Genomic DNA, 23,203 nt, shown 5'->3' with positions numbered 1-23,203 from the left:
AGTAGGGTAGTACAACCAAATAGCATGGAGGAAAAGCCGGGGTGGAGCCAGCCCAAAATTCAGGAAGGGAGGGCATTGAAACCACAAGCCAGTCCCTATTATTCCTTTCCCAAGGTTAGAGAAATCAAGGCAGAAGGGGGTGGAGCTGGTCACCGAGCCCTGCAACCAAGCAAACCTCAAATAGGCAGAAGGCAGAGTAATCAGGGAGGAGGAGGAGGTTCACCTGTTCCTGATTGTAGGAGCCCAGTAGCAAACCACGATAGCTGCTATCTCCCTTCTGCCAGAAGCCAGCTAAGAAAGTTTCCAGGACACCCAGGGAGAGAGATTAACTCCAGGGAAGTGCAATCACTTTCCTAACACATTTTGGGGTGAGGGGCTGGAGGTTGTCCCTGAAGGGGAAAACGATTTGAGAAGGCTGGCAGGCATCCCAAGAGGGGGAGGGGAGGAACAGACAGAAGTGCAGGACTTCATAGAGAGCCCTAATCCCCTGGAGCCAGCCTGGGAAATGCTCAGTGAGGAAGGCTCTGGAGAATACATGTTTGAGGAAGACATGGACATGGAGTCTTAAGCTGGAAAAGGCATGGCAGCAGTGCCTAATTAAGCAATGCCAAAATAATTCCTTAAACCTCAGTTCTCCTAGGGGCCCTTTGAATTAAAGTTCTGGATGTTATGGGCATGTTCGGGTGGGGAGAAGACCTTTAGTATAAGGGAGGCTTGCCCGCACAACCTGGGTTCAGGTTGTGAACGTCCTTCAAAGGGAGGGACTGGGAGAGAAAGAGGAAAAATAATAAAAGCCAAAAACGGTTTTTTTTCCTCTGCAAAGTATAGTGGACAGCTTACTAGCACCTGTTGTGCTCAGCTGTGAATCAGTAAACCATCTCTGGTTGGGGAGAAGTCTTAGTCCTGAGAGGGGACGCTATGGAGGCAGTGAAGAGGCTGCAGAAGCATTTTTTTTTCTGGTTTTTTTTTTTTGTATATGATTTCAATGCACTGAGGAATATTGACAGTCACAGGCCGAGGCACATCCAGCGTGCCCGGGACTTATGTAATATACTGTGAACTCAATGACTGTGCCCTGTGACAAATGTGCATGCAGTGATGTTTTGTTTAGTCCGTTAATAAACCCGAGGAAGTTTTGCTAGAAGTCCAGTCTCTGGGTTTTTCCTTTGACCAGCCATATAAAAGGCGCTCCTAAAAATCTTACCTGTGATCCGAGCCGGGGTTTCCCACCTACTTGGGGTCTGGCCCGGCCACAGTGTCAATCACTGATGGGCACTGCTTCCAGAATTGCAGCTTGACGGGACCCTAGGCCCCAGAAATGTAGGCCAGGGTTTCAGAGACCTACATTTTCGGCGCTCAGGTTTACGTCAGAATCATAGGCAGTGGCACATAGTGACTCCAGAGTCCGGCGCCACCCGTAACCATACCCCCTTCTGGGCTTCGGCATCACTATGCGCCACTAACCGCCAGGGAAGTCAGTGCCGTTTGGGAAGGTGCTTAGCGGCGGCTATTTTTTGTGTTAATTATCTTTTTAATTGGTTGTACACGATGCAGTCAATTACTGCGTCATTTATCACCAATTAAGTTAGGCGGCAGTAGGACGCCTACCGCTGCCTAACTTTTGGCGGCACAAGGAGAATCTGGCCCTTCATGTCTAACTGTGGACCTGACCATTTATGCCTGCTAAAGGCTGGTGTAAATGTTTGTGCCCACCTCATGTTAGGCATGCAAATGCAGGTATCATACAATGTCACACCTAATTTCTGGGACTACCCCTGACCTAGCCATGCGTCTCTCTTGGCCACGCCCCCTTTGGAGCTCCACACTGTGACATCTAGGCATGCATGTTATACAATAGGGTGTGGGGCAGTTCCACGTGTATCTGCTAATCATCGCCAATTAAATGCTTGCTAACTCCTTGTAATTGATTGTTAGTGCCTAATTGACTAATGTGCATGCAGGCTGGGATCTTTGCCCAAATCTAGGCAATCTATACAGAACTAGGAAGTGTCACTGAAGAGTGATGAATTAGAATTCCATCTCCCTTTTGATATCTATTGTAATCGCTTTTGAGATTTTATCTTTTTTGTATAGTCTATAGCTTGACTACATATTCAAGTATTTATCTTTATAAATATGTAATTGATATTTATTGCTTGTTTATGTGCTTTCAGTGTTTTAATGTTAACTTTGAAAATACAATAAAATCTAAAAATAAAGAATTCCATCTCCATGGGAGAGGGGGAGTGAGCACTTCTCCTGCAGCATCACTGGTTAATCCAGAAGGCAGGAATTTGACCCAGGTCTCCAAATGGAAGTGCATAATTCTGCCACTGGGTTATCCTCTTTTCAAGATTTATGTGGGATGGGGCCTCAGCTGAGTGCTCTATCACAGTGGTTCTCAAACCTGTCCTGGGGGACTACCAGCCAGTCAGGTTTTCAAAATATCTCTAATGAATATGCATGATAGATTTTGCATAGAATGGAGGTGACAGGCATGCAAATCTCTCTCAGGCATACTCATTATGGATATCCTGAACACCCAACTGGCTGGTGGTCCCCAGAGACAGGTTTGAGAACCACTGCTCTATCACATTTTGGGTCTTTTAAATATTGTCAACAAAAATTTTCCATCCATCTCCTCACTCTCTCATTTTCTTCTACTACTCCCACTCATCCAGCTTTCTATCATTTCTCTTTCCCTGCCATTATGTAAAATTACAGCAAATTCACTTTTAATGAAAAATGTGAACCACCTAAGGAAAGAAGAGTTTCCCTGCTAATTTGCAAAGAAAAGGGGAAATGTTGAAAACAGATGTCTGATGTAGAAACTTATGCATGCATACAGTAGCATAATTAGGACCAGATTTAAGCATTAGTCTAGCAAACTGAAAAAGGAGTAAATATAATGTACTCAAATTTTTTTGCATTTATGTGACATTCAGGGTTCATGCAAGGACTCATGCAATTTTTCAAGAACTGCTAAGAAATTTAAAAAAAAATTCACAGAAATGACACAAATCATTTTCTTGTGCAATTTGATAGTAGGGGAGAACTCCCATTCAAAGACACTAAAATAATATTGCAGGACTTAAGTTTAGTCTTTAAACCTCAGGGTGCTGAGGCTCTAGCTCTAACCACTATGCCACATATCTCCCTCTCATCTCTCTTCCCTATGCATTTGTACCTCATTCCTTTCTCACCACCATGTCCAACAATTCTCTCCCTCCCTATGCCTAACAATTCACCTCTTTCTTCCTTTCCTTCCTCTCACTCATACACCCATGCTGAACAATTCTCCCTTTCCATTCTCTCCCCACCTCAGCATCTCTTTCCCTCCCTCGTTCCCAGGCTTGTGCCCCCTCCCTCCTTCCTTCCTTCTTTTGTCCCATGTTCATGCTCCCTTCCTTCCTTCTATCCACCTGTGTCCCAACATGCACCCTCACCCATGTCCCAAAGCATCCCCTCCCACCCACCCTCCCTTCTGTGTCCCCAAGTTTGTGTCTCTCTCCCATGGTTATATACCTCTCTGAATAGGCCTACTTCCTCCTCCTTCTTGCCTGCTCTAAGACAATCCATGCAGGCTGGCTCCTTCTCTTCCTCCTCCTTCTTCCTTCCAGGCACACTTCTTCACAAATCTGTGGGCAGTGACTGACCCAGAAGCTTTACCTCTGATGTCAGAGAATCATTGAAATATCAGAGGGAGGTTCCCTCTGACTTGAGATGGAAGGCTTCTGGGTCAGCCGCTGCCCACAGATTTTTGAAGAAGTGTGCCTGGAAGAAAAAGCCTGGAAGGAAGAAGGAGGAGGAAGAGAAGGAGTAGGCCTCCATGGACCAGAGGTACACACCCATGGAAGGCCCCCCCCCATCCTTCTGTTTCAATGCCTCTGATGCCATTCTGACAATTGGCAGGTGTAGGAAAATTAGGTTTGAAAATTGGTAGGACAACAATTGGTAGGAAGATCCTACCAATTGTCGTATCCTACAGATTGTCTTCCTACCAATTGTTGCCCTACTTATTGTCATTCTACCAATTGTTGTCCTACCAATTATTGGGATCCCAGAATGAGGGTGAAATGGGTAAACTGGAGATGATGCGGTATATAAACTTAAGGTTTAGATTAGATTAGATTAGATTTACAGAAAGAGAGGTGAATACATGGATGAACCTCCTAGTAGAATGGTGAAGACAAGAGAGCATGGAACAAGCCCAGAGGATCTCTATGTGAGAAGAAGGAATTATAGAGATGAACAGTCGGTAATGTAGCCAGAAGTGAATACCTATTGAGATCTCTATCATGTCTCCCTTACAAATTAAAAACTCCTTAGATGTCTTATGTACATGTGAAGGGGCATTTTTAATAGGATGTCTAAGTCCAACTTTGGACATTTCACACACAACATCTAGTTGGAGATGGAGAAATAGCCAATTTTGAACAGGACATCCAAATAATTTTTTTTCAAAAATCCCCTACTTGGACGTCTTGGCCGCCAAAACGTCTAGACCGCCAAGACATCTAACTTTATTTGCCATTTTTGACCAACAAAATTTCCAAGTTAGAAACGCCCAAATAGGTACCATTTAGATGTGAGAGGGGCCTGCATTGTAATGGACTCGCAACTTTAAGCTCTCTCACCCACCTTTCCAGTTCATTTTCTTCTCACCTACCCTTCCTTTCATTGTCTCTAATCTCCTCTACCTTCTTCTCCTGTTCCTCCATCTCTACATCATCCCTCATTTCTATAATACCTCTTTTTCTTCTTTCACATTTCTTACCTTTGCCTCAACCAAATCTATTGATGATGAAAGAAGCAGTAATATGGGGTTTCATGGCACAACAGTGATTTGGTTACATTGCACAAAAAACATGCTTAAGAATTCTTAAAGACGTAAATATACAAGGTGAAATGGTCAGCATTTGTATGAAGGATAAAATCAACCATCATGTCCCATAAAATGCATCTCAACTACGGCAAGTTAAAATTTCACAACCAATCCATATATGTACAAATAATAAATAGACCCTCCACTCCAGGGTGATGGCTTGCCTGATATCCAGTTGCCTTTTCAGGAAGGCCTTCTGCTTAGTACTGAATAGTAGAGAGAGAGGCTGATTATTTTTATAAGGAGTAGTCTACAATAAAACATTGACAGTTGTCACTATACAAGGATATCACCCAATCACTACAGCAAAATAAAACTTGGACTATTCTGTATAGCAAATTCGTGTACTGGGACTCTTGATGCTTCAGATGACAAACCTATGCCTCAAGCCCCAGTGTTCAACCTGGTCCTCATTTCATTGCATATCTTAAAACTAAGGTAACCTTATTATAGGCTCCTTTTACTAAACTGCAGTAGAGCTTTTTACCATGGGCTGGTGAGGTAAATGCTCCAAAGCTCATTCAATTCTTGTGAGCATCAGAGCATTTACCTCACTGGTCTGCAGTATAAAGCTCTACCGTTGTTTAGTAAAAGCCAGGGTATATTAGAACCTTTTTTATGAATATCATTAAATCTAATTGGCCAACTTATTGATTCTGTCTCAAATAGATTATTGCAATTCTTTATGGGGGCCCTTTTATAAGTGGCTGATTTTCTAATTTCTGATTTAAGGGCCATGTGCTAATGTTGCCATTAGTGCACAGCTTTAACCAAAATTAGCATGTCAGCCCTTACTGCCATTTATTTTGTAGGCAGTAAGGGCCTGATTCTGGAAATAGCATTTGCTGTGGTAGGCGCCTACAAAATGGGTGCCTACCATATGTCGATCATCGGTAGGTGCCGCGTCCAGAATCACGTCTATTTTTTTGTAAAGTTGCCTTAAATGTAGGCCAGCATTTTATAGACCTACATTTAAAGCATCTGACTCATGCATACAGAAGAGCCTAGGCATGCCTATGGTCACTTCTGGCATAAACAATATCTACATCCACCGGCCATAGGCGTACATAGATACTTCCATAGGCATGAGTCAGACGCCTACATTGTAGTCGTCGTTCACCGCATCAATTTTTTGTTTTGTTTTAAACACATGTCCAAATTGGTCCATTAGACAGCTGTAGAATGCCTACCACTGCTTACAATCGGAACACCATTTTGAGAATCAGGCCCTACGGGCTCACGTACTAATGAGTTAGCTCATGGCAATGCTGATGTGCTGATTAGTGCAGAAATACTCACTCTCTGGCCCCAGACATGCCCCATCAATAAAATCAAAAATATATTTTTTTAGTATGTGAGTAGTATGCATACATGTGCTACTTATCATGGGATGCCTCAGCACTCCTCATAAAACACCATTTTAAGCTGTGATAAGCATTAGTGCTTATCATGACCTAGTAAAAGAACCCCTATACCTGAAGAGTTCAGTAAAATTACTTAATAGACTTCAGCTTTTATAGAATATTTCTGTTACATTAATATTTAAAGTTTGAAATTAGAGTGCTTCTCCATTATTGTTCAAATTACATTGTTTTTCTATTCAGGCTCACATATCTTTTAAAATGGCAAATAGTTTTTAAACCTTGACAAGATTCTGTTTTAGATTTGTTTCCCTAATTTCTTTACTGTTTTGGCCTCTTGATTACCCTCTAGAGCAGAGGTGCCCAATACGTCGATCACGATCGACCGGTAGATCGGGAAGGCAACGTGAGTCGATCGCGGAGCCCATCCCGTGATAGACTTGTGTTGCCGTCACGATCTACCGGCCGATCAGCCTTCCTCTCCCGGACGTCAAAGAGGACGCCGCCGGTCATCCAGTTTAGTCTGTTTTTTGTCATTCGGGGGTGGGGGGGGGAGGCGGTGGCAGTGGCAGCAGCCTGAAAAAGAAATCATCCTGGCTGGGGTCGGTGTCATGCTCCGGAGCTTCTACAGCCTTCCTATCTGGCCCTCTCTCTTCTACTTGCATCCGGCCACACCCCCTGCTCCGCGGCTCTCTTCGGCAACTCAGCAGCAGCGATCGACACAAGCTTCTGATGTCGGGGCCTACCCTCTGCAAGTCCCGCTTGTTTCAACTTCCTTTTTCTACAAAAGCAGGACTTGCAGAGGGAAGGTCTCGATGTCGGCAGCCTGTCTTGATCACCGTTGCTGACGAGTTGCTGAAGAGGGCCGCAGGGCAGGGTGTGTGGCTGGATGCAGGTGGAAAGGAGAGGGCCAGATGCAGGACTCGTGGGTGAATGAGAGAGAGAAAGAGAGAGGGGAGGGAAACAAAAGCAAATATTTCATACCGGGCTGGGCCGGAGTGGAGGGAGGGTGGAAAAATTCTGGCTACAAGAAAAGGGCGGAAAGCTGAAAATAGAGATAGTGACACAAAGAAGAAGAAGGGTAAACAGGACCTACTGAATAAGGATAGAGATACAGAGGGGACATGAAGAGGAAGTGAAATAGAGACATAGAAGTAATGCTGAAAAAGGGGGGGGGAGATAAAGACATTGAAAGGGCAAATGGTGAACATGGGGTAAAGACAAGGACAGAGACAAATGAAGATTCTGAAAAAGTGGTGAGATAGGGATATAGGTGAGAGGGACACAAAGAAGGGTGATGCTGGAAAATAGGTGGAATGGTAATTCTGACAGACACAGAAGGGAAATGCTGGATCAAGGAGAGATGGGGCTCAGGCTGGATGGAATGGGGAGACCCACTGAGTCTCTGTGGTATAGCTTGTATCCCGGTAGCACAGTGTCCCAGACGTTGTCTATGTTCAAGGATCACTCCCAACTTCAACCAGAAAGGAAATGCAAGAACTATAGCTGACTCGGGAGGTAGTTTCTGTGCACAGAATAAATGCCCTGGAGAGGCAATATCCAGAGTCGCAAGAACCAGGAGAAACTGAACAGACATCAAAGTCAGAAAGCCATACTTTGCTAGATTCAGACCAGACAGTTCTCCACCGTAGCAATGGACCCCCCCAAAAAAGAGCCACTCAGGGGGATTTCTTTGAGTTAGCTTTTTGTATGTTCATTTTTAGCTAACATCCATAATGCTGCTAGAGATGGAACTGAAGCAGTAGCAAAAATAAATCCCTAATTGGATGAGAAACTGCTGGTGTGGCAGTTTTTACCTTTTTTCTTTGCATTTACAAATATACATATTTCACACAAATGAAATAAAAAATAAATTCATAGTCCACATTAATGAGAGGAAACAAACTGAAATATTATATAGGAAATAAATTAAAAGGAAAAAAAAGATCCACCCCCATTTTCTTCAAATCTATTTCTAAAAATTTTTCTGTCTCTACTATCATTACCCTTTATCAAGAAACTTCTTTTTCAATCAGTAATCTTTCAAGCTGAATGGGATCAAAGTAAATATATCTAACAGATTCCAATGGTATCATACATTTACAGGGAAACTGGAAGAAAAAAACCTCCTAAAGCTGTTACCCTGTCTTTCTATTTCAGAAATTCTTTCTGACATATTTGTGTAGTCCTAGCCACATCTGGAAAAATCTAAATAGGATGACCACAGAACTGAACATTTTCTTTCTGAAAATATTTCTTCAAAATATTAATTTTTACCTGTTCAGTTGAGAAGGGCACCAAAAGAGTGGCCCTTGTAGTGATTTTCTCCTGAGATGATTCTATGAAATTAGTCACATTTAAAGATTCTAATTTGGGTCCTTCTTTTTGCCCTTCATCAACCTTCTCAGCTTGAGGAACAGAAACATATCTACAATCAGAAATAATCAATTCCTCCACTCTTATCTAACAGCAATATCTCCTTTAAATATCTATGCAACAATATCTCAGAAGACAAAAGATGATATACAGGAAAATTCAAAATATGTAATGTTCTTGCACTAATACGATTTTCTAGAAGTTCTAACTATCTATGGATTTCTAAACTGTCTTTAACAAAAGCTGAAGAAGCTGATTAACCATCATTGAGGAAATACGTGACAGCTTGGTGTCCAACTTTTCAATTTTAGAGTCCATTTCATGAAATTAGTCAACTGTCTGCTGAGAAAAACTACAAAGTTGTGGTACAGTAGTTTTTCTGAACTCCTCAGTTCTAACCACGACTTGCCAAATATCTTTCAATGTAATACCGAGGCTAATCAATAATTTTGGTCAAATTAGAAATGCACAAACACCTTGTGGCTGTGACAAAGACAAAGTGCATGGATGCAAAGATACTTTGTCCTTTGGGGCTAAACCATCTTGGAAAAATGCTCCTGCTGGACAAACAATAGTAAAAGGAGGAGAAGGAGTGGAATGCCCTGCCTCACTCAAAGAGACACCAGAAATGGACAAGTCACACACATATAGTTACTGTAGGTAATTTTATTTGAACATGTTTGTCCATAGGTCCAGATATCTTTGGAGTACTTGCAACTTTAGCCTTCCCTTTCCACTTAACTATTATAGAAAGATCAAAAACAATACCTCAGAAGAAAACAACCAGTTGAGATTCTGCCTTCTTGAAGCTCCTGCAGGCTCCAAAGGGCTAAATCTGCTCCTTGTGGCACACCACCCCTGACCATGCGCTGCTCTCAGTCTCTTTCTCTCTCTCACCCGGGGGTAATCTTCAAGCAGTGCCTCCTCTACCAGATCACTGGTGGGCAGTTCTTTTAAACAGCTGGTCCAGCAGCAGCAGCGTGTGACATCAAATGTTGCTGCTCTCAGTGTCTCTCATTCTCTCACCTGGGGGGAACCTTCAAGCAAAAAACGCCTCCTCTCAACTGTGTCTACCTTGTACACCCTCCACCTGATATTCAGCCAGTGGCAGTCAATTTTTTAAATGGTGATTGTTACCGACTAGATTATGCTTTGATATTCAGTGCTGGGCCATGTCCCTTCCCCCCTGATATTCAGACAGTGGTGGTCAATATTTATATAAAATTGATTGTCACTGGCTAAATTATGCCTTGATATGCAATGCCTGATTGCCTAGAGCTTATGCAGGCCCAGCCAATTGAATATCAGGCCATGCATACAACCTTTCAAAATAATTCTGAGCCCCCTGCTGCCCCTAAACAAGATTCCCACTCTACAATAATACCTCCTTCCCACAAGGCCCATCCAGCCCCCATATCTAGATAAACCCCCCTGGTCCAATGGTCATTGGGGGCAGGCGTGCAGCCCCATCACTCCTGCCCCTTGCTGATGCCTCAACAAGTTTGATTGCATTAATGTGAGCCAGTGAGGGCCACTAGGGATGGTCAGAGCTTGTAGTATGCATCTCTATGCTAACAAGCCCCCTAATATTCAGCTCCTGGCCATTTAAATAGTGCTTAGCTGGCTAAGCGCTATAATTCAGTGCAAGATAACCAGTTATCTCTGCTAAATATTAAATTGTTGTGGCTAGCCACTAACCAGCTATGTTGCACAACTTAGCCAATTAAGCACTAACCTTCAGCTCTAACTGGCTAAGTTTAGTGGTCAAAATAGGTTGCCTAAATAGCAGGCCAACCTTTGACCATTAAGCATTTAGCCAGTTAGTGTTGAATATCGACTTAACTGACTAAATTGCCACAGACACCAGAAATGGCCTGGCATTGAATATTCAGGCTCAGCACCGATTGCAGGACTTACAGTAGATGGGTTGCCTCCTGCAGCCTGAATATTGGTTCCTCAGTATCAAAGCCAGAATACAGTATAATTTAAATAATGATAGACAGATATAGAGCACAGCCAATAAAAATTGAAATGAACAGCCATGGTGCTTTTAGAGTGGCTGACTTTGTGCCACACTCAGAATGACTGCTGATGTCATAACTTTACAGAGAGGCTAATTCCTACAGAGCTTATGATCTCAAATTTACAGATTTAAATTCCTGCTAAAATTTTGTATAGAAACGTTTATTTGAAGCACTCTATTTACCATATAAACTATTGTGCAAGATCATAACTGGATTACTTATAAATGCAGTATAACAAAATAAAGAATACAAAGAGTAGACTCGTCTCACAAGATTACGTTATAATTCCTAGTTGTCTAGTGATGTAGTCAGGGGAGGAACAATGCCCCAGTTGTGGCAGCCATTTTGATAACAGAGCCAAAATAAGCAGGAGTAATTGGGTTCACTCCTGCCCCAACTACACCCTAGACCACTAGGAATTGTAAGATAGGCCCATGGTGGCCTATAGGTAAGGGGAAGGCACTTGGGGATCTAAGAGAGAGAAAAATGGGACAAAGCACAAATATTTGGCTTCCACTGAAAACACATGGCCATTTTCAGCACAAATCAAAAACATGGCCAAAATTTTTTTTAAAAAATCTTTCAGCCACAACCAGGTAGAAAAAAGATATTAGGGCCAGTTTCAGCAAATAACCAAAACCAAAATTCAGTCAGCCTCTTGTGCTAAATATTTTGCTATCAAACTTAACTGTTCCTTAAGTCTACCAAGATCAGTCCTCATGTATCCACTCCATTGACATTGTCCATTCTATTACATGTCTTACTGTTATCTAAAACAAGATATCTTTTATTCTCTCTACAATATCACTTATTAAAATAGAGTACAAAATTGAATATATGGCAACTTGTTTCTGAGGCACAGTATTTGAAATAAATGCCATTGATACTATAAATCCATTCCAAATCATTCAATCTGTATCTAATCCAATTTACCCATTTAGGGCCCATTTTCTAGGCTTTTTAGCTTAGGTATGAGTCTTCTGTAAAGAACAGTGTCAAAGGTGTCACTGAATTTTGAAAACACTATACCCATCATCTGGTTCTGATCTAATTTTTTGATCATCTAGTCAAATAGATTGATGATAGTTGTTTGATGTGACCATCTTCTTTTAAATTCATGTTATCTTGTATCCTGTAAATTTTTTTGAATTCAAGTATTGCACTATCCTTGTGTTTAGTAATGACTCCATCAATTTACTCACCCCTGAGGTCAGACCCTGCTTCCTCCATTCCCATTTTTATGAAGGGGCAAATCTGCCAATCTCCAGTCTTCTTGGTCCATTCCAGTCTCCAAATACTGACCAAACCGAACAAGTCAATGGAAATCCCAATAATGTGTCTAAATCCCCTCAATATTCTACTAATAGCCCATTGCCTTATCCATTTTACCAGGTCTATACAATCTCCTCTAAATGGTATGGTATTTACCTCTTTTTACAAATCTACATCTGCTTTCTGTGGCCATTCTCCAACATCTTCTTCAACACTAAACCAAACTATACCTTTCTGGTTTCCTATGCTGGAGTTTTGTGGGGGGTTTGCATTTATTTTATCTTTTGAATGTTAATTTTTTCTCCTTATCTTCTTAGCTGTCCCTTTTGAAAACCGTGCAGATCTATTTTTATCAAGTTTTATTTACTCTATTATATAGATTTATTGTTGCCCTTACAGTGGTGCACTTAAATTAGCTCACTGCTCTACTTCACCTTGTGCGTATTTCTTTTTCCAGGCTGAAAAATTATTGCTAATGATTTCGGAAATACTTGAGCCGAGAAGGAGATAGAGAAATCTACCCCACTCACATATATATCTACAAAATACTATTCTCTTTTGGTAGTGATCTCTCATGTGTCGTTATAGTAACGGGTGGAACAGGACAGTGCAGCAAAACGTGCCCCCATCAGCGCACTGATGAGGAAGCTAGCGACAGGTTTTCGCCCCTCCAATTTTGGGGTTCGCGTCCATTGTCGGGTGCTGTTGCAGCCTGACTCCAGCCGCAAAGTGTTCTCTACCAGCCACCTTCTTCCACAAACACAGTTCTTTCCCTTCCCCTCTGATATAACCGCCGCAGATGAGAGAAGCCATGGGCAGAGCAGAGCTTACCGGCAGAAGATGAGGAGCCGGGCGACTGCAAGGCTCCGGCACTATGGGGGCTCCAGACCGTGGTGCTGAACGGACAGCTCCCTGCTAGACGGCTCCAGCCGCACTGCGCATGCGTGGTGTTTAGCAACCAGCGTCGAACAAAGCCGGCGGGAATCGCCTGGGGAAAGATCAGAGAGAGCGGGACAGTCCCTTAGGCCCTCCCACAGAGACGACAGTGTCAAGCTCCGAGTAAACGACAGCAGCGGAGAATTGGGGAACTGAAGAGAGCAGAAGAGTCATACGATGCTAACAGGAGATCCACAGGGGCAAGAGCTCCCGGCTTTGGACAAAGACAGCAAGAGAGAGCTGGGGGGAGAACTTCATAGAGAGGACAGCGATAACTCAGAGGGATAAGAGCGACAGACTCTGGAAGGATTAAAAGAAAACAGCAGACGAGAGCTAGGATAGAGGATGAGAGCGAATGATCTCAGGGGGAAAGCAGTGTGTGCGCTGAATTAAAAACAGCAGGGGAGAGCTTTGAGGGATGAAGAGGGAGGAGGAGGAGGAAGCGCCGAGAGACGTATATCCCCAAAGCTAAGAAGGGAAAACAACATCCAATACTTCCCACAGAAAAAGTGTCTGTATTAATCCTTGAGGAAACAAGAGAAACAGCAAATATCTGTATAATCCATGAGGAGGCAAATATCTGTATAATCCCTGAGGAAACAAGAGAAACAGCAATACCAACATAAGAACATAAGAACTGCCTTCTCCGGATCAGACCTTCGGTCCATCAAGTCCGGCGATCCGCACACGCGGAGGCCCTGCCAGGTGTACACCTGGCTTAATTTATAGTCCACCATATCCTTATATGCCTCTCTTAAGGAGATATGCATCTAGTTTGCTCTTGAAGCCTAGGACGGTCGATTCCGTCATAATCTCTTCTGGGAGGGCATTCCAGGTGTCAACCACTCTCTGAGTGAAGCAGAACTTCCTGACATTAGTCCTGAACCTGTCCCCCCTTAGCTTCATTACATGTCCTCTAGTCCGTGTCAAATTGGACAATGTAAATAATCTTCTCTGCTCTATTTTGTCGATTCCTTTCAGTATTTTGAAGGTCTCGATCATATCCCCACACAGTCTCCTTTTCTCAAGGGAGAACAATCCTAGTGTTATAAGTCTGTCCTCGTATTCCAGTTTCTCCATACCCTTCACCAGTTTTGTTGCTCGTCTCTGCACCCTCTCCAGCAGTTTTATATCCTTCTTTAGGTAGGGAGACCAATGTTGGACGCAGTATTCCAAGTGTGGTCTGACCATTGCCCTATAAAGCGGCATTATAACTTTCTCCGATCTACTCGAGATTCCTTTCTTTATCATGCCCAACATTCTATTTGCCTTCTTTGCCGCTGCCGCGCATTGTGCCGACGGCTTCAGGGTCCTATCTATCAGTACACCCAGGTCCTTTTCTTGTTCACTCTTCCCCAGAGTTGCACCTGACATTGTATACTCGTATTCCTTATTTTTATTGCCTAAATGCATTACCTTGCATTTCTCCACATTTCTCCAGAAGCTTGACATTGTCCTTTCTATCCAATGTAATTTTTCTCACTGTTATCATTACTTTTTTGTCACTTTTTATGTTAATTCATTTATATCATACTTGTTTATTGGTAGCTAAAGATGAGTTCATTCCAGTGTTTCCCTAATTCCAGAGGGCTTACAGTCTGAGGGTGGATTTTCTAAAAGGCATAATCGTTTGTGTATGTTGTCCATTGAAGTGACTAACCTAACAAGAAGCTCAGTGAGATTTGAACTCCAGCCCCCCTGTTGCCTTTACCACAAGGTTACTCTTCCACTTTTTCCAATAAAATAAATAAAATTGTCTGATTTTGAGATAACCACAATCACAAGATTTTCAATGGTAGCAGCCTTTAGGCTGTTAAATAATGCAGATGTAAAAGTTATTTGGGGTTAAGAGATCACAGGAGGAATGATAAGGTCCAGGAAGGAAGCATGTTTTGTTAACATCCATCAACTTTCTAAACAATCCAAGTGGACCTACAAGATACATGGTAGCAATAAAATAATTATGCAACTCAAAAATATGTAACATATTAATTGCAATTCCCATTCATTTCATAACACCATATGAAGGGCTGCTGAAAAGTTCTCAGCCCAACCAACAAAGTTGGGACAGTATCCATCCACGTAATCCAGCAATTTCTGGTCCCATAAGCACCAGAAGAAGAAAACCAGAAAACCATGATTGCAGAAGATGTTTAAATCCTCTTACTGGTCCTGTTCACAAAAGCAAAATCAGGACTTTATTTCTGGCTGGCGCTAAATTTCCACAACATAGGAAATTTAGCTGACAGGAAGCTCCGCAACATAGACTACAAGTGAAAAGAACCCTTGGTGTATTAATCTTACTTTTCTCTTTCAAGTACAGAAAACTTTTAGTAGTTCCTTCCTTGAAAGTTATCGGCACCAGACACCACGATATGTTTTCGGTGATGGCCCTGCAACTTTGGAGTCTTTGCCTCAATATATAAGAGAGGAAAATGATCTTAGCCGTTTTAAAAATAATTTTAAAAGTTTTCTTTTTAAAGAAGCTTTTAACCTTTAATTTGTAAAGTAGTTATCCTCCAGGCTTTTACTACTCCTTCCCCAATGTTTCTTTCCATTTTTTGGTTCTTTTTTGTACTTTAAAGCATTGATTTGTAACTTTATTCCTCCCTTCCTTGTGTATCAATTAGTTTGTAAGTTTGTCAGTCTAACCCATTATTTTTTAAATTTTAAATAACATGTTTAAATGTACGTTCTTTTTTTTTTATTTTACTGTAATTCGCTTAGTAAATTTGAATAAGCGATTTATCAAATCAAAATAAAACTTGAAACTTTAGACATGTAACACTTTAAAAAATTTCAAAAAGAGCCTTAAAAAACAATTAAGCTTTCAACTGGAAGCCAGTGAAGTTCTGCCATGACAGGCAAGATATGCTTTTTCCACCCCAAACTACCCCCAATTAGCTATTGCATAAATTAATACTTCTTCAATATCTCTACAGAACTTTACAACACTGTGCCATTCGTCTGCTCAAAGAACATCACTGGTTACCTGTTGAATTCAGATGTTTCTAACATAGTAACATAGTAAATGACAACAGAAAAAGACCTGAACAGTCCATCCAGTCTATTGATAATTAAATTGTTCTTTTTTCTTTGATATTTCTGGGCCATAGACCGTAAAGTCCATCCGGTACTGTCCTTAGGTCTCTACTTCTGGAGCTGTCGTCAAAGCTAATTCCAGCCTATCCAACCATCTCGTCACTTGCAGATACATACCATAAAGTCTGCCCAGCAATGTCCTCGTGTTCCAAGTTTCTGGAGTTTCCATCGATGTCCTCCCTAGCCCACCTTATACCAAATTGCCTTATATGAGACACAGACCACACAAGTCTGCCCAGTATTGGCCTTAGCTCTTCAATATATACCATTCATTTTCTAATTAGAGATCTTCTGTGTTTATCCCATGCTTTTTTAAATTCTGCCATTTCCCTTTCTGCCACCTCCCTCAGGAGTGTAGTCCAGACATCCACCACCCTCTCAGTGAAAAAGAATTTCCTAACATTATTCCTAAGTCTACCTACCCACAACCTCAATTTATGCCCTCTGGTTTTACTATTTTCCTTTCTCTGGAAAAGATTTGGTCTAATATTAATACTTTTCAAGTATTTAAATGTCTGTATCATATCTCCCCTGTCCCTCCTCTCCTCCAGAGTATACATATTCAGGTCTTTCAGTCTCTTCTCATACTTCTTTTGGTGCAGACACCCTACCATTTCCATTGTCTTCCTTTGGACCACTTCAAGTCAACTTTTGAAAACTACAAGAACGAGAGGGCATTCGGAAAAATTAAGAGGGAACAGTTTCAGAACCAATGCTAGGAAGTTCTTCTTCACACAAAGGGTAGTGGACGCCTGGAATGTGCTTCCAGAGGGTGTGATAGGACAGTGTACGGTATCGGGGTTCAAGAAGGGATTGGATGATTTCCTGAAGGAAAAAGGGATAGAAGGGTATAGATAGAGGATTACTATATAGGTCCTGGACCTGATGGGCCGCCGCGTGAGCGGACTGCTGGGCATGATGGACCTCTGGTCTGACCCAGCAGAGGCACTTCTTATATTCTTATATCCTTCACCAGATATGACCTCCAAAACAGAACACAATACTCCAAGTGTGGCCTCACCAATGACCTGTACAGGGGCATCAAAACTTCCCTTTTTCTACTGGTTATACCTCTTTCTATACAGCCTAGCATCCTTTTAGCTACAGCCACTGCCTTATCACACTGTTTGTCACCTTCAGATCCTCAGATACTATCACCCCAAAGTCCCTCTCCCCATCTATATACATTAGCCTCTAACCTCCCATCACATATTGCTCCCTCAGATTTCTACTCTCCAAATGCATCATTCTGCACTTCTTTACATTGAATTTTAGGTGTCAGGTCAAAAGCGCGCCGGGACAAAGGCACGCGCAGACAACTGAGTGCAATGTGGAGGCGCGCGCCGAAGAAAATGACTGTTTTAAAGGGCTTCGATGGGGGGGGTTTGGGGGGTTGTAATCCCCCACATTTTACTGAAAACTTCACTTTTTCCCTAAAAAACAGGGAAACAGTTAAGTTTCCAGTATAATGAGGGTGGTTACAACCCCCCAAACCCCCCACAACACTGCCATGATCTGTATTAAGTAAAGTGTGGGGGGGGGTTCCCCAACAAAACCCCCCGTTGGAGCCCCTAAAAACACTTTTTCTTCGGCGCGCGCTTCCGTCTTGTGCTCAGATGTCGGCGCGCGCCTTTGTCTTCGACAGTTTTGTCTATGAACCAAATTTTAATTGCCAGCCATTAGACTATTCTTCTAACTTTTTCAGATCCTTTTTCATGTTTTCCACTCCCTCTATTACAAATATTCTAGTCTTTATGGCTTTCTGTATAGGTAACCCTTCCTACTTGCATTCCCGACTATTCCACATACCCCCCTACGAACACTTTGATAAATTAACGATTATCGTATGGTTCTGTCCAGTCCATGGGCAGCTCATTATGAGTCTACGGTTTCCGTATCTAAGGATTCGCTTATTTGTGATTTTTCGCTTATTTGTGATTTTTCGGCCCCCTAATTTTCATCACTGAGCCCAGTGTTTCACATTGGAAATCGCTGCTCCTGGTGGTTCATGGAGGAAATCTCTGCTTCCAGTAGTTCCTAAAGAAAATTGCTACTCCCAGCGTTGTATGGAGCAAATCACAGGTCAGGTTATTCACAGTTTATTATCTTTTTCAGGTCTATTTTACCAAAAGAACACGAACAACATGCAAAAAGTTATTCGCAGTTTTTCAGTATTCACAGCTATGTTCTGCCCGCATCCCCCGTGAATATGGAGGGATAAGTATATACATCATAGTGCTTTCTTTTTTTTATGGCCCTGTATTTTGGAACTCACTTCCTATGTTAAGTCATGGAAAACTTTCTATAAATCTTTTAAGGCTGCGATAAAGACATGATTATTTTAGCAAACATATCCAAGCTGATATTGTAAGGGGTTTTTTCTCAACTCTTTTAAAAAAAAGGACACAGCACATGAAGCTGCCTTAACTTTAAATGACAGATATGTAAAACTGTTGCTAATTGTGCTTCCATACTCGTTGCTATCAAATGCCAACCCTAAGCTCTTCACCTGATCTATTATTTTAATAAAAGATAATCCAATGTTCTCCCTATCCCTAAGGCAGAGGCAACAGGGCCCAATAAGAGAGCATGGTGAACATCAGCACGACCAGGAAGCCAACACACCAAATAGTTGAAAGGTTGTAGGCCTGGCAGGCATTCACACTCCTTGCCTCTTCACTGTTTTCACCTCCTCGGCCCTCATGGCCTTTTACTGCTTCTTCAGCTATGCACAGGAAGGGGTTAATTCTCAACAGATCACTTAAAGTTAGGCACCGGGATGATGAGCACTAGGTGCAGATGACGGCAATTAAATGCACAACTGCTGTTATAGAATACAAGCAGAAGACCACATTTATGTGCCTAATTAATGGCTGGTGTAAGGCAGTTAATGCATAAATGCTACTATTCTGTAAACACTTTAATATAAATGGCTTGTGTAATGCAGGGGGGCCATGGAAAAGTAGCCCGCCTCTAATACTGTTGAAGAGGTGCAAGGAGTATCAGCCAACATGATCTGATGTGCTCAAAGGTGCACAGATGTGAACGGGGACCACTTTCACCATCTGATGTAACTTGTGGGTAAGTGAATAAAAACAATCCACTTGCTCATTCATCTTGTCATACTATCGCTGGATGCGGGCTACTTTTCCATGGCCCACCCTGTAGAATAAAACTTTGCTGTTTGGACATACAATCACCTGATGAAAACAAAAACAAAAACTGTGGATACAGATGTTCTGGAGATAATTTATTAAACACTGACATATAAAATCATGAAAATTCAATTAAAAAAGTACAATGATAAACAATACAGTGATAAAAATCCAACATACAATCACACATATATCAATCATAAAAAATCCAAACAGAACTCATAAAAGACAATCATAAAAAATCCATACAGACCTCAGTGGTGTCACACAGGACTGTTAAGTTTTTGTATTCACTGGGAGTTTGTGCTTCACAATTCTTCATCAGTCTCTAAAGTTTTATATTTTATCAAGTGTAAACTTTCTAATGAATGCTCTCATCCTATCCAAAATTTAATCCATTTTAAGAAAAACTTTTCCAATTAGCTTCTTATTATGCCAATATAATAGTGCCTCATGTTGATTACTGTTACTCTTTATATTTAGTGTTACCAGCCTATGCCCTAAGGACATTACAAATTGTGCAGAACTCTACAGCTAGATTAGTGTTCAAAATTTAAGCATATTAAATCTATTCTATCTGAGCTTCACTGACTTCCTATAGTATGGCGGATTCAATTTGAGATGCTGCTGTTGATTTATAAACCTTGAGCAATGAGACCCTCATGATCATAGCAGCAACACTGACAATCTATCACCTCTCACGAATGCTGGAATCAACAGGAAAGTATTTATTAGATGTGTTTTCATTTCCCACCAGAAGCATATAAGGTGGCAGGCTCACAATTATGGAGCACATTGCACATAAGGTACAAAAGACAGAGCAAGTGTTGTCATTTCATAAACAGCTAAAGATGTATCTGTTTGAAAAGGCATTTCCATCAAAAGAACTAAGATAAAATGTGGAACATGATTACAAGAAGCTATAAGGAGCATATGTAAAGGTTAAGATTGTAAACAGGCATGGATGTTGTTTAAAAATACCATCTTGGAAGCCCAGACTAAATGTATTCCATGTATCAAAAAGGGTGGGAGGTGTGCCAAATGACAATTGGCACAGTTAAAAGATGAGGTGAAACAGAGTCTGAATGAAGACAAGATGAAGTATAAACTTTATCAAGTTAGATGCAAGGCATTGATAAAGAAAGCTAAAAGATAATTTAAAAAGAAGCTTGCTGTAAAGGCAAAAATTTATAGCAAAAACTTTTCAGGTATGTTTGAAGCAGATAGCATATAAGTGAGTCAATTAGACCATTTGATCTTAAATGAGTAAAAGAACTCAGGGATGTTGCAACCGTGGTTCCTGATAGGTGCAGCGAAGCGGGCTTTCTGCAACAGCTATTGACTTGGCGTGTTCCTTCCTACCAAGGAATCCTTTAGGCTCTTCTCTAGGCACCAGCCTAGGGTGTATATTATCAGGTAAATGACCAAAACGTTACAGGCAAGGAAAACACACACCCAGGAATGCACAATAATTTGTACTTTTATTTCTGACCCCTGGTCAGCCTGCGCTGATATTGTCAGCAGGTTGCAATAACTTTTCAATACAGTCACAAAAAAAATGAAATAAAGCTCTGAGCCAACCTGGCCACACTGGCTTCACAAACTATACAGTCTGGCTCTAGTTCAAAAACAAAACCATAAAACAATGTCTGGACTTTTAGGGCCAGATTCACTAACCTGCCCGATTGGGCCCGATCCAGGCAGGTCCAACAACTTCAGCAAACTCCAATATGCAGATGGGAGCGATCGGAGGAATGTCCCCATCTGCAAGCACAGATTGCTCTATAGCGATCCCTGCGCATGTGCAGACCATATTTAAATGGTCTACACATGCACTGGACCTCCGGCTTGGCACTTTTTTCTTTAACTTTTTTTTTACAGCCCATGGTTTTAACCCACTTAAAGCCTGCGGGGAAGGGTGGGAGAGTTGGGGCAGGCAGGCGATCAGGGCAGCGTCGTGGTAGGCAGGCAGATCGAGGCAGGCAGGCGATCAGGGCAGCGTCGGGGCAGGCAGGCAGGCAATCAGGGTAGCGTCAGGGCAGGCAGGCAGATCGAGGCAGGTAGGCATTCAAGGCAGTTTCAGGGCAGGCAGGCAGATCAAGGCAGGCAGGCAATCAGGGCAGTGTCAGGGCAGACATGCAGATCGGGGCGGGCAGGCGATCAGGGCAGCTACAGCCGGGGCAGGCAGGCAGATCAGGGAAGCAGGAGATCGGGGCTGAGATCAGGGCGGCAGAAGGAAGAAGGCAGTCAGAAAGGGCTTCAGCGACTGGTCCTCAGCAGTCGCTTTTTGGGTTGATCGGCCAGCACAGTCGAATTGGCAAATTTGTTTAGTGAATCGCGTCCCTGCCTACTTTGCATGCAGTTCCCCTCATTTGCATGCGTGGATCGGAATTGGATCGCAAAACAGGTTACTGCAGGAGGAATACTGCAGGAGGGAAATCGGGTCACAAAGGGCTCACAAACCGATCAGTACACAATTGGTTTGCTTAGTGAATCTAGCCCTTAGTCTTCCCTTTACCAGTTCTCATCACCAGCACAGTACTGTTAGAATTTTAGCAGCTAGGCTTGCTCTTAGGTGTGTAAAGTGTACAGGAATAATGGCAAATGACGCAAAATGTATTAAAAATGTTATTGCGTTTATTTATTTCCATAACAATTATCAAAAGATTATTTGTGTCATCGGGGGTCTTTACAGATGCCAAAAGCTGGCATTTCTAGCAAAGAATCCCAACTCTTTAATTGTCATTCACCAATATATATCTTACATGACCAGCATGACATCATTACAAAAATCTATAGCGGGAAGCATGAGTCGCTTGATATAAGGGGGATTCCTTGATACAGCCCATTCGGGGCGAAACATAGTCTATGTCGGAGTGCCTACCCCCGCCCGCATAGATATAAGATAAGTACTTCTTAAGTCAATAAAATGTATTAAAAATTTAAAAAAATATATTTATAAAAATGCTTTAGAGACCTATGACGACCATGGTTACCGTAACTAATCTGTATGTTTTTTGAAGACACTATACATACAGTACGGCTTTCCGAGGTCTGTGGTTTCGAAAATAACAAATTGTTATAGAAAATTTATATTTGAAGACCTCTTTCAGTTAATGTATTCTATCATTACTTGTCAGCCATTCGGCCAACAGGGGCTGTCCTTAAGTTTGAATAAAGAACATTCCTTTTGACAGACAAAAAAGTTTCACAAATCATATTTTAATTTCTGAATATGCATAAAATATTATAACATACTCAATATACACTTTTTGTCATTCTCAAAACGGTGAAATCAAACCACTTGTCTGTGTCAAACGACACACTTGCTTTGGTAAACTGATAGTTTTCAAGTTTCACTGACACACTTTCCTAAGTGGGCTACAAGTACCCTCCCTTCCTATGCTGGAGGTCAAACTAGCTGACCTTTCCTACTCTAAGTCTCTCAAAGACTGGTACAGTGTCTCTGACTCTAACTATTGCCAGATGTTGCCTCTTAGGCTCCCTTAAAGTTTCTTCAGGTTTAAAATATATAAAACATGTTTTTCAAAACCAATTCTCATGTTTAATATACATTCACACACATAATCACTCATGGGATCCCATTCACTCATACCAAGACACATATTTCATTCATAAGATACATATAACTATCTGTATTCAAAAATGTGAAACTCTATGTCTTCAGTAAGCCAGACTGAGAGGTCTGGTATTAATTTGAGCCATGAGGCTCAAGGTGGGAAAGCTGCAGTAAATTTTACCTCAAGAAGAAGAGGAGACACAGAAAGACAGAAACCCAAAATGGATTTACCTCTATGTATGTATTATGTATATCTATACCTGATTTCCTCTATAATTCTGCCCTACCTAACACCTCACACAAATAGTGAATTCCCCTTTTCCTATGCTATATATTGGTTTCCTGGTCTTTTGTTTATTATCCTGACTTTTTCAAAGTTTTAAATGTGTTTGCATGTATATAAGACCCTCTGATCAGGACTAGGAAGGTCTCTGTCATGCCCTGCTAACGCTTCTGCGTAAACCAGGCCTTCTTCAAATTGCAATAGCATTACTCTCATTACAAAAGAGCAG

This window comes from Geotrypetes seraphini, chromosome 4, assembly GCF_902459505.1.
Source record: "Geotrypetes seraphini chromosome 4, aGeoSer1.1, whole genome shotgun sequence".
Classification (NCBI taxonomy): Eukaryota; Metazoa; Chordata; class Amphibia; order Gymnophiona; family Dermophiidae; genus Geotrypetes; species Geotrypetes seraphini.
Note: the sequence above shows the minus strand (reverse complement) of the source record.